Genomic DNA, 16613 nt, shown 5'->3' with positions numbered 1-16613 from the left:
AATTCTTTCCCCGAACAACCCTGAGGGAAATTTTATATAGAAACTGCGTATCGACTCAACGTAGCAAATAATAAAGAGACTGGATGTTACACTGTTTTTTTAATAATCAAAATTTAATAATTATTTTGTAAATCAAGTGGTTGTTGAGAATTAAAATCTTAACCTAAACCAAAGTAGTTTATATAAATTACTAGCTTTTACCCGCGACTCCGTCCGCGCGGAATAAAAAATAGAAAACGGGGTAAAAATTATCCTATGTCCGTTTCCTGGTTCTAAGCTACCTGCCCACCAATTTTCAGTCAAATCGATTCAGCCGTTCTTGAGTTATAAATAGTGTAACTAACACGACTTTCTTTTATATATATAAGATATAGATATAGATTTAGTACTCATTGCAAATGTTATTACAAAAGTTTTTTTATTATTAACAGAAGCTATTGAAATACCTTTACGATAAATTATAGAGATATACCACAAATTAAGTTCTCAATCATTATAACTTGACTCTTCCTCTCATACTCTTTAAAAAAAAACAGAAATAACAATAATTTTCATTTTCTTAAAACACATCCAGTGATAAAATATCGATGTGCACGACCCTCAAAGATGAATTAATGAAAAATGAAATCGACTTGGAAAATTTAATTTTTCTATCCGTCGGTTCGAACACGATTTCTACTTGATTATCAAATATTGCTCTTGAATAGGAAATTGATGAGATATTTATTAACCTGTAGAAAGTAGTAATAGAAATAAGGTCTTTAAATATTCGGCAAATCTGTAGACTTCCTTCATTTTTATTTTGGCATACTTTTTTTTATTACTTCTCTGATTACGTTGCTATAATATATAGAAGAAATATTTGGTTGTTTACTTGAATTGTATAGACTATATACCTAAACTACTAATTTCCAAAATTTTTTCTAGATTTTTTATTTTTTATTCCTCGTGAATGAAGTCGCGTGCAACTGCTAGGTACCAATCTTATGGATCAAAATTATTATCAGTAAATGGATCAAGTAACTACATTTTTTGCAATGCAAGCAAATGCAAAACGCTAAGTGACAGTTACCGTGGATTTCTGAGAACTTTACAGTACTGAAGTTTTCAACTGTGTACTTTGTTACTAATACGTGGCTTGAGTTTTTTTTATATTACAAAATAATGTAATTACAATTTCAATTTCGCAGCAAATTAAGTGTAGGCAGAATTTGGACCCCTAACAAATCATTTTTAAAGACGCCAATTTAGATATGCGAAACATTAAAACTTTAGCAACGGCACGAGCCCCCTGGAACTGAATCAATCTGTTGATTGGCTACTTTTTTTTTTCGGGACGACATTAAACAGTGTTTAATCGCCCCCCGTCAATCCCACAGGAAGGGGGGTGTTTAGGGGGTGGGAGGTCGAAAATTATACTCGGAATTAATGACAGTTTAAAAAAAAATAAGTCCTCCGGGCAGAAATGCAGTGATCTTCTCGAAATCGTAAAAAAACGTGAGTTTCAGTGAACTTTGTATTTATTGGTTGCTGAATGTTAGGGCAAAAACAGATATAGTAGTAAATGGTTCTAAACTTTGTGTAATTATATTGTATTTTCATATTCTACTAGCTTTTACCCGCGACTCCGTCCGCGCGGAATAAAAAAATAGAAAACGGGGTAAAAATTATCCTATGTCCGTTTCCTGGTTCTAAGCTACCTGCCCACCAATTTTCAGTCAAATCGATTCAGCCGTTCTTGAGTTATAAATAGTGTAACTAACACGACTTTCTTTTATATATATAGATTGTATATTTTCCTTAGATGTGGCAATTAATCTTTTAATTGGCATAGAAATTAATTCAGGTTTAGTAGACATAATTAAAGTGACCACTTTCCTATTTTTATATTTTTAAAAGTATTATTCCTTAATATGACCCCAAAAAATTCAAAGAAAAGTAATAAAATAAGCTAAGAATTATAACGTATTTTACTTCCTAATTTTAGTATTTAATAGTTTAGTAGAATATCAACTTTAAAAATAGTGTACTACTTAATTAAGACGTTTAGTAAATTTACAAACTATAATCACGAGTGTGCTATAACCTTTATGATGCTGAAGGCAAAACTAGTGGTTTGATTAAGTTGAAAATTAGCCAAAACGAGCATTACGATTGAAACAAACGCTCGCGAAATTCGAACTGTGTACTCGTGGGGGCGGGGAGAATATTTTAAGAGACGTTTCTTTTTATGCAATTTTTTAAACGCTAATACCCGAGATGGGTTTTCGGGGAGACACGGCTGTCATATTTCGAATGCTTCCCTAATTTAAAATATGGCTCATTATTATATCTTTAACTGAAAACTTTCGGAATCGAGAGATTCGACAAATGTATAGCTATTTCCCCTTTGCATTAAACAATGTGTTTTTTTTATTTCATATTTATTTCATGATTAGAATCACATCAGTATGATTTACTAGATTTTGCCCGCGACTTCGTCTGCGTAGGATAAAAAAGAAGTGAAAGTCTCACGTGTTACTCGAAACTATATCCTATATCTGTGCTAAATTTCAAAAACGTGTGTGGAACCGTTACGGTGTTATCTAGGTTATATGTAAAATCAAACGTATCTCACGGGAACCGTACATATTTTCAGGATCATAGGAAGCATATGTGTTCTTCCAGACTATTTTCTAGATCTATACCAAATATCATCGAGATCCACGAAGGCATTTTGGAGATACCATCAAACGAAATTCATCCATACATCTAAACTTTCTCATTTATAAGAGTAAGATACTAAGAAATCAGATGTTTCAACGCTTCCATATTGTACATTGTTAGAACTAATATTCTCACTTAGAGTAATTGCAATTAATGGTTACTTAGCTGTCCCTAAGTGTAGATTTCTTTTATTGAATACTCTTAACGGGAGTTCCTTTAGTGGTCATTAAACTCTGAGTGTAATAGTACATATATTTAAGAAGATTAATATAAACCAATCAATTCAATATATTGAGAGTAAATTTAAAAAAAAATCACCATCGTTTCATTAATTAAATTAAAACAGTAATCAGAATTTAGCATAAGAAATCAATAGCCATTACTCGAAACTCGTCAGAGGAGAGTCCATCTCCAGATTGAAGGAAAAGACTTTAGCTTCACGGCCACATTATCATTAATCCTGCAACGGACGGACGAACGGACTAAATCGACCATGAAGGCTGCTATAAAAATTAACAAAAAAACAATAGAATTAACATAGAAAACATCTGCGACGAAAATTACTTACTTTGTCCCCTACTAACATTATTTTATGATAACTCGATCAAAGCTCAACTCGAATAGAAAATTTTGTAGGAATTTTTTTTACGGTTTTTTGAAAACAAATGATTTCACAAAGTTGAAGAATTCCTTGAGAAAAATTACTTAATACATTTATGTTCAAATGTCTTTAATTATACAGAAAATTATTTAAAAAAAAAACAATATCATCGAATTAAAAATAAATAGTAGCGGCTTTCATTGTAAGACCGAACAACCGCATTGATTTCTCGCCTCTCCCCTCCGACTTGAATTTATCTCGCAAAAAGCAATAAACATTAAAAATAAAATGGCGTATCCACCCTCCTTGTGTCATAGCTTTATATTGCTCACGTTTTATACAGATGTACATTTGATAGGTGTTCGTGCTACAAGGCATTGTTTTATCCATTACGACGATATATACATACTAGCAACTTGCCCTGGCTTTGATCGGATATATACAAAAGTAGAATTCAAATATACTTTACATTACTCGTTGAAAGAAGAGCTTTCCTTCAATGAAAGAATTTTTATAATTAATTCAGTAGTGTTTGAGTTTATCCCAAACAAACAATATTGTTTGTTTCTATAAAATTAGTATGGACATGCCACTAGCATCTTACTAATATTGTAAATGCGAAATTTTGGATGTATGTTTCTTAGAAGATATTTCCAGAACGGTTAAACAGATCTCGCTATTGTACAGATGTAGAACATATTCTGGAAGAACATAGTCTACTTACTAAGTTTTTTTTTTTTAATATCGCATGGACTGCGTCGTGGGCGACAGCTATTTGTTGTAAATGATTTCATGAATTATAATTCAGAATTTCAGTTTTTTTTGGACCGTCATTTTATTAATATGTCCACCAAATATGTCTATCAAATACGTTATAAGTACATATTTAATTTTTTACCGCAATAAATACCAAATATCAACACATGCGATGTTCATATAAAGTGTACATATTGTCAATAATAAGACATCTATGTCAAACAACACCATTCGCGATGTGTGGTGCCCACTGATAACGAATACTGCGTAAGAATACAGGACGATATTAACTATGAGTCTTGATATATAATTACTGAATGTGACTTGAGCGTAGATGAGGAAATGTGAAATAGTTCGACATTAAAAAAAATCATGGTGAAAAACAGGCCTGATTGATCTTTGTGAAAAGTTTTTATTGGAACGAAGTTCCTTATCGCGCGTTGTGAAAGGGGGCTAGACGGAAAAAATTCTTACGAAAAGTTGTCACGACACTTTTTGCTATAGACGAATGAGCGCCACTTCACCATGGCAACGACGTGACAATATATAACGAAAATTCAAAGAAATAAAATGTACTTCTTGTGAAGACTTAAGTTTTTTATTCATAGAATAAACATTGGTTCCTTCACTAATTAATCGAAAGGAACTTCGTTCCATCCGGGTGTCCCTTGACACCTCTCAAGTTTTATTTTTATATTATACTATATTTTTCTTTGATTTACTCAAACTAATCTCAATCATTTCTAGTAAATTCCATAGTTCTTGGTCGTCTCAATACGCGTAATAACAACGGTATGGTACATAAACTCCATTGATGTTGGCAACAAAGGAATATCAGCCCCTGCTCCTCGGGGATCGCTGTCGATAAAGGCTATTATCGCTCGCGTTGGATGACAGTAATTTCTAATAAGATAATATGGTCGCCTTCCAATAGTCCTCCGTGGGCGGAAGCTAATGATGCGAGTTTACGAGAATTGATGCTCCGCAAGGAACCTTTCTTACCATTTGTTTGTATATAAAAAGACAGCTCTGAGAAAAGCTATCACTACCTTATCATAGAAAGAGGATAGTCAGAGATAGATTTGGGTATCTAACTGTTATGTAGAAAGCTTGCTTACTTTATTATATTAGTACTACACGTACTAAGAATTTTTAATTCTATCTACTCACAGCAAAGAGATAATTATACACATTATTAACATCTAAATTCTAGTGAAATTAAAAGAAAAATAAACCTTTTTAAAAACAAGCTTTAATTAAAAGAACTAAAAATTACAATTATTCGTTAAAACGTTTTAAATGCCCAAACTCGATGAGTTAATGCCGTTACATTGCAATGTTCTCATGACCACCCTCCAGTTCCATCATCAGATCAGCAAAATATCATCATAATATTGCATCGTCACGAGATTTACACACATATATAAAATTTCAGCTCAATCGATAACCGGGAAGTGAATCAATTTTAATTAACAAGATTTGCTGACAAACATCGGGACAGATGAAATTGATATTAAAACCTTGTAAAAATCAACCATTAAATTATAGGGGCTTCATGTTATACTTTACTCGTCTAAGACAACGATGAAAATCTTCTCAACTAATAACAGAAACTGGCATCGATTACGTCATCGAAACCCCGAGGGTCCGGACCAATATTTTCCAATAACACGCAGTAATCGTCACGCAGATCATTACTGTCCGGCCCTAACATATATTAATACGGAGCTTGCCCCCATGTTTGTACCCATCGTCTGGGGATACTGTAATAGTGTGGAAGTATTGGTGTTCGTTTTTCGTATTTACTCTTAATATATATTATTGTCTTTCATCTACTTACAAAGTAAACTTTTTCAGACTTATGTGGTCACTAAGGCAGCCTCTTAGTGTAGAATTATTATACTAAATACAGTAAGAGTGGCCATTTAACAACTTCGAGTTCGGCAGTTAAAGTTTGTCTTTAATACAACGAACTATTAAATATTGCATAATATTTTAAAGATAACACACGGCCAGTTAATTCAGTTCGCGGAACGAAAATCGTTTGATAATTTTTTTGGACTGCGTATTCAAAAGCGCTTACAAATTATAGAATCCATAGAAACTGGCAAACGGTAATGCTGGATATATCGTATAATGACTGCCCAAAAATTCTTTTGACGTTTTTAAATACACTAACATTCAAACTTTATAGAGGCTCATGGTTAGTTGCGAGCGTATGTCACTGGTGAATGCTAATGTGACCCACTACGGATCAAGAAAAAATGACGGCAGACAGATTGATTTGAAGGACGAAAACCTGGAGCACCGACCCTACGTAAGTGTGACATGGTCAAGGAGATAATGACAGATCAAGGAAAGCATGCACTAAACTGTTTTCATATCCCTTTATGTCTATACCTAAAATTACTTTCTTTGACTCAAGTGCGATAGTCCGAGCTGCTGTAAAGTTTGAATGATAGTGTACTAGGCGGGCTAGGCGGTCTAGGCTAGTTTTTGACCGTCGCCTATTCAATTAAAAGGCTGGTTCTCAAAGCCGATGTTTTAAGCAACATTTTCGTAGAATCCGCACGGTTTCGGCTTCGAATCTGTTAATGTGTATACTGGGATTAGTGTTTGGTTTTAATTTAGGCTTAGGTCACACTGCTTCTATTGTTTTTTTTTAAGTAATTAAATAACTTCTATTATTTTTTAATACAATAGTGCAAATATTAAATCATGATAACGAGGCAGTTAACTAAAAAGATACGAATCTATACAATGATATTCAAAGGTGCCTTTTCAAGAAATAAACTACAAAGCATTAACAAAAATAATTTTCATAAATCTTAATGTTAATTATTAACTAAAGAAAGAAAGCTTTCAAACATTTAATCTTCCAGTTGACTATTAAAGCAAGTTTTACATTCAAAATCACGTTTTTTTTTTATTTCTTTATTTATTGAAACTTGTGACATAGTGAGTGTGTCTCCTGCCTAAGTTAACTACGCCCCGTTAGAAATATACTGGATATTTTTCGTTGGGAGCTTATGGCTTTTGGATTACGTTCCGTGCACTCCGCTCTCATCCTTTAAACATTAATATGTGAACGTTGGTTTGTATATAAAGCCTGAAGTACTGCCAACAAACCTGCATCTATTTTTCGCTCGTACCATAAAACATTTTTTAAACTACACATAATTGAATGCTTATCTCGTTTTTATGCTATTATTTATGAGAGATAGAATAAACAAGCATCCCATGTCATTAGTTTCTTAACTAGTAAAAAGGATTACGGAAAAAAACAAAACATATGTTTCTTAAATAAACTTAATTAAATAATTAAATTTCGCATCTTTTTAAATCAAAACACAGTGAAATTACCAAAACTGAGAGTTGATGCCACTTATCCTTGTTTCAAAAAGTGTTTGTCATAAATTTTTTAATATTTTTTTTATAAGATAAGGCTGCAAACCCAAGGTGTTCATCGACGCCCGTGGACATCTGCAAAATCTTCAAAAAATCAAATCTTGTAAATTAAATTTGATCCACTTCCCAGTTACTGATTAAGCTGTTTTGCATATATGTATGTAAAAATCGTGTCACAATGCATTATTGAGGACATGGTGCTAATCTGATGACGACGCTGGAAGGTGGACATAGGAACGTGACAAAGAAACGACACAACCTCATCTAAATAGTTTAAATCGTCTTGACGTTCTTTTTTTAAAATTATAGTACTTTTAATTAACGAGAACATAATAAACACTTGTATTTGAAAAAAAAAATTTTTTTTTTCTTAACCAAAAATAAACATGACAGACAAGTAAATTCTCATAATGAAAGGTAATAAAAGATATCGATTCAAAGAGGCGCAGATAATGAAAGGTGTCTAAGCGGTAGGGGGTAAAAAGCCTAAGAAAGCGAATAACAAAAATAACGTGTAGCCAAATATAATATTATTTATCGCGAGGGGACGTCCTCCGTAAATGGGATTCGATGAGCAAAGGAGCACTTAACGCTTTTGATGTCCACCCAGGCCCACACTCCCCTTTATTCGACCTTAAGCCATCTCCACACTAACTAGATACACTAAGCAGGGCTATAAAACAACAAAAGACAATCTGGATTTGGGTTGTCTAGAAACGCATGTATTTTCATTAATAAATTTAAAATATTGTAAGTAGAAGGAAACTTTTAAGATGCGAATTCATGAAGATATTATCAAAAAAATAATTAGATTTTTTAAGCATTATAACAAAAAGCATATTATAGCTTAGCTTGATATGTGCAACATATCTATCACCACGTGTGGACAGAATTTTCTTTCTTTGATTATAAGTCGGCCATTAGACTTATTTTTCCGCTAATATATGATTTAGAGGGTTGTAATGCAGACTTGCGGCTTCAGGGTGTGGGGGTGGCTTATTAGATGTAAGAGACATGTGTTCATCCCTTAATTAAAGAAACCGATGGATCTTGATACAGTCAATTTAATCATAACAAGAAATAATGACATTTTTCCTTTTTCAAATGCATTTTTTTTTTTACAAAACTTCACCAGACAGACAAATAGAATGACAGTTAATATAACTTTTGAGGTAACAAACTATTGTCAGTTACCAAGACATAATAGATGGAAAACTTTTCGAATGATTTCGCGAGCGTAACCAATGCAAATCGAAGATTCCGCTGCGAGAAGAGCTGTCGGATCGACACTGATTAGATGACGTGACCGACTCCACGACTAACGGACGTTAACATATATCACATAGGATTGATACAACTCTTAAATTTAATTTCAATGCAGCTAATTATTTATGCAAAAAACACAATTTCACAGTCCAGGTAAATTCGCATTACCTAGTTCTAATAAACACATATTGCTCGTATATTATTTTGTATTTTTTGATAAATACACCCAGGCTTTATCACTGTCGATCTTATCATCATCATCATCATCAGCTCAGTATACGTCCCCACCGAGAGACTCGGAGCCTACCAACTTAGGGGTGTTTAGGCCATAGTCAACCACGCTGGCCAAGTGCGGGTTGGTTGACTTCACACATATCCTTGAATTTCTTATCAGATATGTGCAGCATCACGATGTTTTCCTTCACCGTAAGAACGTCGGATAAATGTACATATGTAAATCGAAAAAGACATTGGTACATGGCGGGATTCGAACCCAGGACCTGCAGATTGCAAGTCAAGTGCTTAACCCCTGAGCCACCGACGCTCTATAATAAACACATATTGCTCGTATATTATTTTGAATTTTTTTATAAATATACCTAGCTTTTATAACTGTCGATCTTATCGTTTTTGATTAAATGCCCCAATTCGAGTACTAACATTGGTCGCTCCATTCCGTAGTCTCTTTTGTCCATCCATCCTTCAAGTCAACTAACAACTATAGTTAGTTCCTTTCTAAAAAGAAAATCTGAATTTTCTATTTATATCAATCTTTTGTACGGAAGCATAAAGAATTATTCACTGTCCGCAACCGGCGTGATCATGTTAGATTAGTACTACAAGATAATCCTAGACTTACTAAATATACTAATAGCTGTTTGTTTATGTGTATACAAATTTATAACAAGGTACCTAATGATCTGAAGATGTTAAATGCCAGACAATTTAAACGGGGATTGTATAATTTATTGCTTGGAAGTGGTATCTATAGCGTAGAGGAATTTTTGTGTGGTTGACTTATAATCTATGTGTTTCTGCATGGTATATATTTTTGTGAAAATTGTATAATTTTTGTAAAAATATGTAATAAATGAATTTGAAAATGAATTTATTTGTAAACAACAGCTCTAGGTAGATACGATCAATCTCAAGTCGGTCGTCTTCCTTGATAATTTGATTTGAATTTAATTAAACGGCGGCATCGATATTTGAAGTTAGTGACGGAGGCGATGTAATTTCGCTGCTCACCCCACTGCCTCCGGATTCTTGTTACCGACCGATTGGGGTCTGATTGACGTATCTGTTTGTTTGTTTATGTTTACCACTTATTATTTGTTGTATACATGAAACATGTACATTTCGTATTTTATATATATATGGAAAATATGAAGACAACTTAAAACATACTGATGGTTACATAATACATCAAAGATTATTTTAACCCATTCAATTTTGTAGTTTTATATTTGTATCTCACTTATGGGTAGCAGTTACTTCGCCATATCGGCGAATTCAAGTAGCCGTTTGTGTGCTTATGTGTGTGTTTTTTTATGGTAAAGATATGAAAAATCTATGCTTAAATCTTGTTGTTTTATTGTCTCCGGGTCTATGTTCTTTCCATAACTAGCTAATTTTATTTTATTTTTTAAATATTGCGGTTGCCCTTCCAAGAGTTTATTTGTACTGTGTCATATATTCATATACATGGTACAAATAAAGGAAATTATCGTACCACAATTTATTTCGCTAAGAAAAATTTCAACTCTTCAAGATTGTTATCGTTTTACGAAACAAAACTTCACCAAGACGTTTGTAAACTTCTCAAAGCGGTTTGTGAAGACGGAGGTTTTTTTTCCAAAGAAAGTTTGTCGATGCCTTTGGGCGAAAGTTTTTGGACGTATACATCTTGCTTCACTCACTAAGTCTGCTTTGGCAGCTATTAATACTTTTGCCGTGCAGATTTTCAATAGACCGAAAACATATATAGGTGCAAAAGTTTATAATAATAATTTCTTTGAAACTCCTCAAGAAACTTTGTGCATATTCGCTTCAGTTGAACGAAATTCAATGTTTGTTTATGAACATTTCGTTTTGCTGAAAATGTCTCGACAAGTCTACATACATAATCAATACAGGGCTTTAAGAAAATTTCCTAAAAGATAAATAAATATTACTAAAACAAAAAAGATAAAAACATACTCTATATACATATGGTCAATCATGGCCGATCCCTGCCGTAAATTTGTACAAAACTTTGTTCTTTCAGATATAATACGGACAATCATTATCATCAGCTCACTATACATCCCCATCGAGGGAGCTCAGAGCCTATTCTAAGTTAGGGATGACTAGATCATAGTCAACCACGCTGGCCCGTGCAGGTTGATTGACTTCACACATATCTTTGAATTTATTCTCAAATGTGTGCATATGCATAACTAAGTTTTCGTTCAACGTAAGAACATTGGAAAAATTTACATATGTACACACATTAGTACATGGCAGGATGCGAACCCAGGACCTGCAGATTACAAGTCAAGAGCTTAACCAATGAGCCACCAACACTCCAACAATATCTTCAGGTATTTCATCAATAAAAACCCACCTCAAACTCATTATGCAGAAGTATTCTAGACATAACATCATATTAAAGTCAAAGTAATTTACTCTGTCACTAAAATGAAAGGCAGGAGTACTTAAGGTCTGTACACCACGTCTACAAGCAAGCTATAGACGTACAACTGGCAATAGATGTAGCGGCGCATTAAGGAGTTAGCCGGGGGCAGTGCTTCTTTTTAAATGAAGAGGAAAATTTTAATTTCCTATCGCGTACCGACGTTAGTGATGTCACTTCTTACTATCGATAAATGTTCTTAATCTTATTTTTAAATTATTAGTTTGTCTACTATCGAATGTTTAGATATTTGGTTATATGGATGATGGGTGGATGTTAGATCATAGGTTGGAAGAATACATAGGCTACTAATTAAGTTTTGTTTTAATACCGCGCGACGGAGTCGCGAGCTACAGCTGGTTAATCCATACAGCTAACAACTATACCGTGGTTCTAAACAAACTACATATACTCGTAAGTACTTATCGATACATAAATTAATTGAATTCTTACTATAAAAAACTTCTTACATTCGTAACTCAATTACTTATACACACTATATAAAATCAAATATCACTTCGCGTAATAAAATAGAAGATAGAGTACCAAACATTTATAAATTATGGTCAATAAAACTAGAACGAGCTCACGTAATCTATTTAGAAGTCAATATAAGAATTGATTTGTCGCTAGTAAATATCAATATAAGGTATGACATGATCGTTCAGCTATGCCGGCTGCGTTGCAATTGATGCTTGCACACCACAAAACAATCAATTCCTATCTATTATACTCCGATGACATCAGCGCATGATTGTTCGATAAACTCGTCCCACATTGTTATCATTCAATTATTTCATATTGATGTCAAATTGATTCAGGACCTCGGATCCCGCGGGTCACGTGCTATCTTCGTGCTCAGTTTATATTGCGAATGAAATCTATTTCGGTCGTACTATTGCTCGAGATATATTAGTTATGAAACTTTTTCACTACGTAGATGTATCATAATATTTAAAAAAATACTAAGTTAACTGTCAGTTTCGACAATGAATATGTAATACTGAGTGTAGTGATATATGTTACTTATATTCTATATAGTACGTTTTATAAAAATATAAAAAATTACAAAGTATATTATCGACGCCCCCATAGAATAATCCTGTAATGCACTTACCGGGTTCTTGCTTTTCCGTCGAATTCGGCATCCAAATCGTTGATTTATTTCCGGTATTATCATTTTTCCTTCATAGCACAGAATACACCCGGAATACATGAATGAAAATTAAATACAATGTAGCTATAAAAATTATCTTTGTTTTAAAGATATCTTAGGTATCTTAAAGATTGTTTTACAATAATTATTGATGAAGTTATTAAAGAAATACGGGGAGAAATTCCTATTACGAGGTTATTCGGTGGGGGCGTCGTTATGTAAAAATTAGCTACAACAGGCTGCGGACTACTACTATACTTAGTAATACTAATACTTACTAGAACTATTACTAATAATAGTAAAAGCGTTAGGTATAAATTTACCAACTCAATTTTGAATTTCGAAATTTATATGGAAGTCAGAAATTAAAAAAAATCGATATTCCTTACATTATTTAATAGGACAACACTATCTCTAACCTCCGTCGTTAAAAATATTGCTGTTTGAACGCGGAGTTCGCTTAGCGTTTTAATAAATTTGGAAAATTAAAGATTCATATCTGATGCCTTCACTAGTTAATACACCCTGCTCCCGGCTCCCCTGCCGATAAAGATGTTACTGCAGCGCTATATGTACACAGAGTATTCACTTTTTTGGAAACTCCGTTGACTTACTGGTAGTTATTTTATAACAGACTATGTATCTACATAGTACTTGAAGAACGGTGTCAAATATTCATAATCTTACTAATATTATAAATGTGATTGTTTGGATGGATGGATGTTTGCTTGAAGGTATCTACGGAACGGCTCAACAGATCTTGACGAAATTTGGCATAGATGTAGAGGATAGTCTGGAAGAACACATAGGCTACTTATTAAGTATTTTTTTTTTATTCCGTGCAGACGGAGTCATGGGCGTCAGCTGGTTATTAATATAACAATAATGTTCATTATAATTTCAAAGTAATCTATAAATTGTTAGCTACAAGAAAGTTTCGCAACAGAATGCGCAAAACAGTGAAAAATTCTTAGCCAGATTTGTAACGACTTAGCGACATGAGTAACAGTTTTTTTACCAATGTTACATTCGCTAGTTGTATTACAAAACGTCAGGTACAATATACTTCAGTAACGACAAAGTTAGTAACTGTTTTAGCACTGGAATCTAGATTCAAATTAAAACTAAGTTGAGATGGATTAATTTAAGACTGACTACTTTAATTAGAATTTAATTTCCGTTTTTAAATTGTAATACAGTTGCGATCTTTGAAGAAATATCTTTGTCGTCTTTTTTTTTTCAAATATAACACACACACTAGAACTATAGAGATGAATAAGAAATAGGTATATTATATATATACTAGCTTTTACCCGCGACTCCGTCCGCGCAGAATAAAAAATAGAAAACGAGGTAAAAATTATCCTATGTCCGTTTCCTGGTTATTAGCTACCTGCCCACCAATTTTCAGTCAAATCGATTCAGCCGTTCTTGAGTTATAAATAGTGTAACTAACACGACTTTCTTTTATATATATAGATTGTTCTGCTGATATACTTTTGCTCAATCAATATAGACAAATATAGACAGGTGTGAAGTTAAAGCAATTACGCGTTTCGTCTGATGAGTGTGGATGTGGGTAGCCTAATTTTAGTCCACGTTCCCTTCCCACCCTTTTATTATAAGGAAATGATGGGAAGCGGAAGAGAATTGGCGTAGGGCGTAGGAAAGAGTAATATAATTGGAACGAAGTTCCTTATCGCGCGTTGTGAAAGGGGGCTAGACGGAAAAAATTCTTACTAAAAGTTGTCACGACACTTTTTGCTATAGTAAGTATGTTAACGACGAATGAGCGCTACTTCACCATGGCAACGACGTGACAATATATAACGAAAATTCATAAAAATAAAATGTACTTCTTGTGAAGATTTAAGTTTTTTATTCATAGAATAAACATTGGTTCCTTCACTAATTAATTGAAAGGAACTTCGTTCCATCCGGGTGTCCTTTAACACCTCTCAAGTTTTTTTTTTCTGTGCGTCCCCTCCTCCGTTCTTTAAAGGCAACACATCTGCAATTGCAGATGGCCGCTTGCTCGTTTGCCATCTTATATTTAAAAAAACTATGTGCTTGTTATACATTCCTAGTATAATTTAATTGCGTTTTCAAATATTATATAAGAAAACACTTTTTTTTAATTGAAAATCGAATAAAGTCCTCCCGATTTCCACTTCATTATATATTTATTTTTAATTAACAAAAACGCTCCCATCTTTGGGGGTAGCTAATTATATCTTCGCTTATCTACAGGATGATTTATCCGACACTCGCGTTAATTTTTTTCAAGGAGATGTTTTTACGACTTTTTTTTTAATTATATCCAAGATAGCCGCCGGGTGACAGTTCGATAATTTATGTGTATTTAATTTGTAAGATAAACTTAGAGGAAGAGGGATGATTTTAAAACGCAGAGAAGAGAAAAATTAACCTCTTTATATATACGTCTTTTATGTAATAACAAAACTTTTTGGTTTGTGTAGTTGTAAGTTATTAATGCTACACAATCAAAACTATTAGAGCAATTATCAGGGGAGAAAAACTCGCGACCCGCGGCCAGCGGCCGGCTCGCCGAGGTGGGCGTTAATTTAAAACGACAAAACAAATAACCGTTGACTTCAGTCGCAGTCAAAATTCGCACTATTCCAATGCGGGAATTAATTAAATACTGGCCGGCGACGCGGATATAGAGAGAAAGGAATATACGAATATATACACAAAAAACATAATATTCGTTGAATTTCTTACATAAGCATTATTCATAATAATTATTTCAGTTTTCTTCAGTGACATAAAATCTAGATACATCCTTTTATCAAATAAATTATAATAGGTATGTATTTAACATATCTATTATTGCATTTTCAGTGACATTAATAAATATTACAATTTTTACGTAACACGTTTATTATTTAAGACTAGCTGCCGCCCGCGACTCCGTCCGCGCGCTATTAAAAAAAAACTTAATAGCGGTATGAATTTTTTCTCGCCTTTTAAACCTTCCCTAGACCTCCACGAACATTTCAAAACTAAGATAAGATAAATCCGTTCAGCCGTTCTCGAGTTTTAGTGAGACTAACGAACAGCAATTCATTTTTATATAAATAGATTTCTACCGGAATTCTGACTACTTCTATCAAACAGAAACGTATGAAAGAATATTTGTCCTTTCCAGATTGAATGCAAAGCGTGGCCGGTAGACATTGCGGGCCATAAATTGAGCGGCGCTGTCAATTGCAGCCGGCAGCCGATAGTTGCGGTCGCGGGCCGCGCTGCGAGCCGCGTTTTGTTTCCCCTGTATGTTGTATTTTCAATTTGTTTACGCAAAAAGTGTAAATATGTTTAAACGTTTTGTAATACACCGTGCGGTGATAATTTATGTAAATTGAATAATACGGTTTGTTTTTTTATTTATGAAGAAACAAGCTTTATGGTAGAAACTAGCCGTCACCCGCGACTCTATCCGCACGGCATTAAAAAAAAAACTTTATATGTAGCCTATATGTTCTTCCAGACTATGTCCTACAACTTTGCCAAGTTTAATCAAGATCCGTTGATCCGTTCTGGACATAATAATACAAAATAGTAAAGTCACTTCGAGGACGACAAATTCTTTTTTATCTTACAAAAAAACTGATAATGTTTAAAGTAAGTTGATAAAAAACTTATCCTTAAAATGAATGTTGATAAATTTCTGATATAAAAAGTTAAAAGTAAACTGATAAGAAATTCAGTTGTTTCTCATAAGGCCTCGGTGGCGCAGTAGGCAGCGCGTAAGTCTCATAATCTTAAGGTCGTGAGTTCGATCCTCACCCGGGGCATATCTTTTTGCAAAAAACACAGCTATAATAAATAGTTTTCTTTTGCGAAATTATTACAATTAAAGAATTTATTTTAAATAGAAAATATTAGAACATAATTCTAACTGTTATTGTCACTGATTTTTAACGTTAATTATAAAAGTCGTTAGATTAATAAGTAAACTAACAATTACTGTTCATTACCTTTGTTGTAATTGTTAAAGCTGAAAAATTTTACTAATTTATAAA

General features: G+C 33.4%; 1 non-coding gene across 1 annotated transcript; it reads left to right on the top strand.

Moving 5' to 3' along the window:
* Positions 1 to 16312: 16312 nt before the first annotated feature.
* Trnam-cau lies at positions 16313 to 16385 on the top strand. The gene has a single exon. It is a non-coding gene; the product is annotated as a tRNA-Met (tRNA).
* Positions 16386 to 16613: the final 228 nt, after the last annotated feature.

This window comes from Papilio machaon, chromosome 21, assembly GCF_912999745.1.
Source record: "Papilio machaon chromosome 21, ilPapMach1.1, whole genome shotgun sequence".
Classification (NCBI taxonomy): Eukaryota; Metazoa; Arthropoda; class Insecta; order Lepidoptera; family Papilionidae; genus Papilio; species Papilio machaon.
This window is presented reverse-complemented; position numbering and strand designations above follow the sequence as displayed.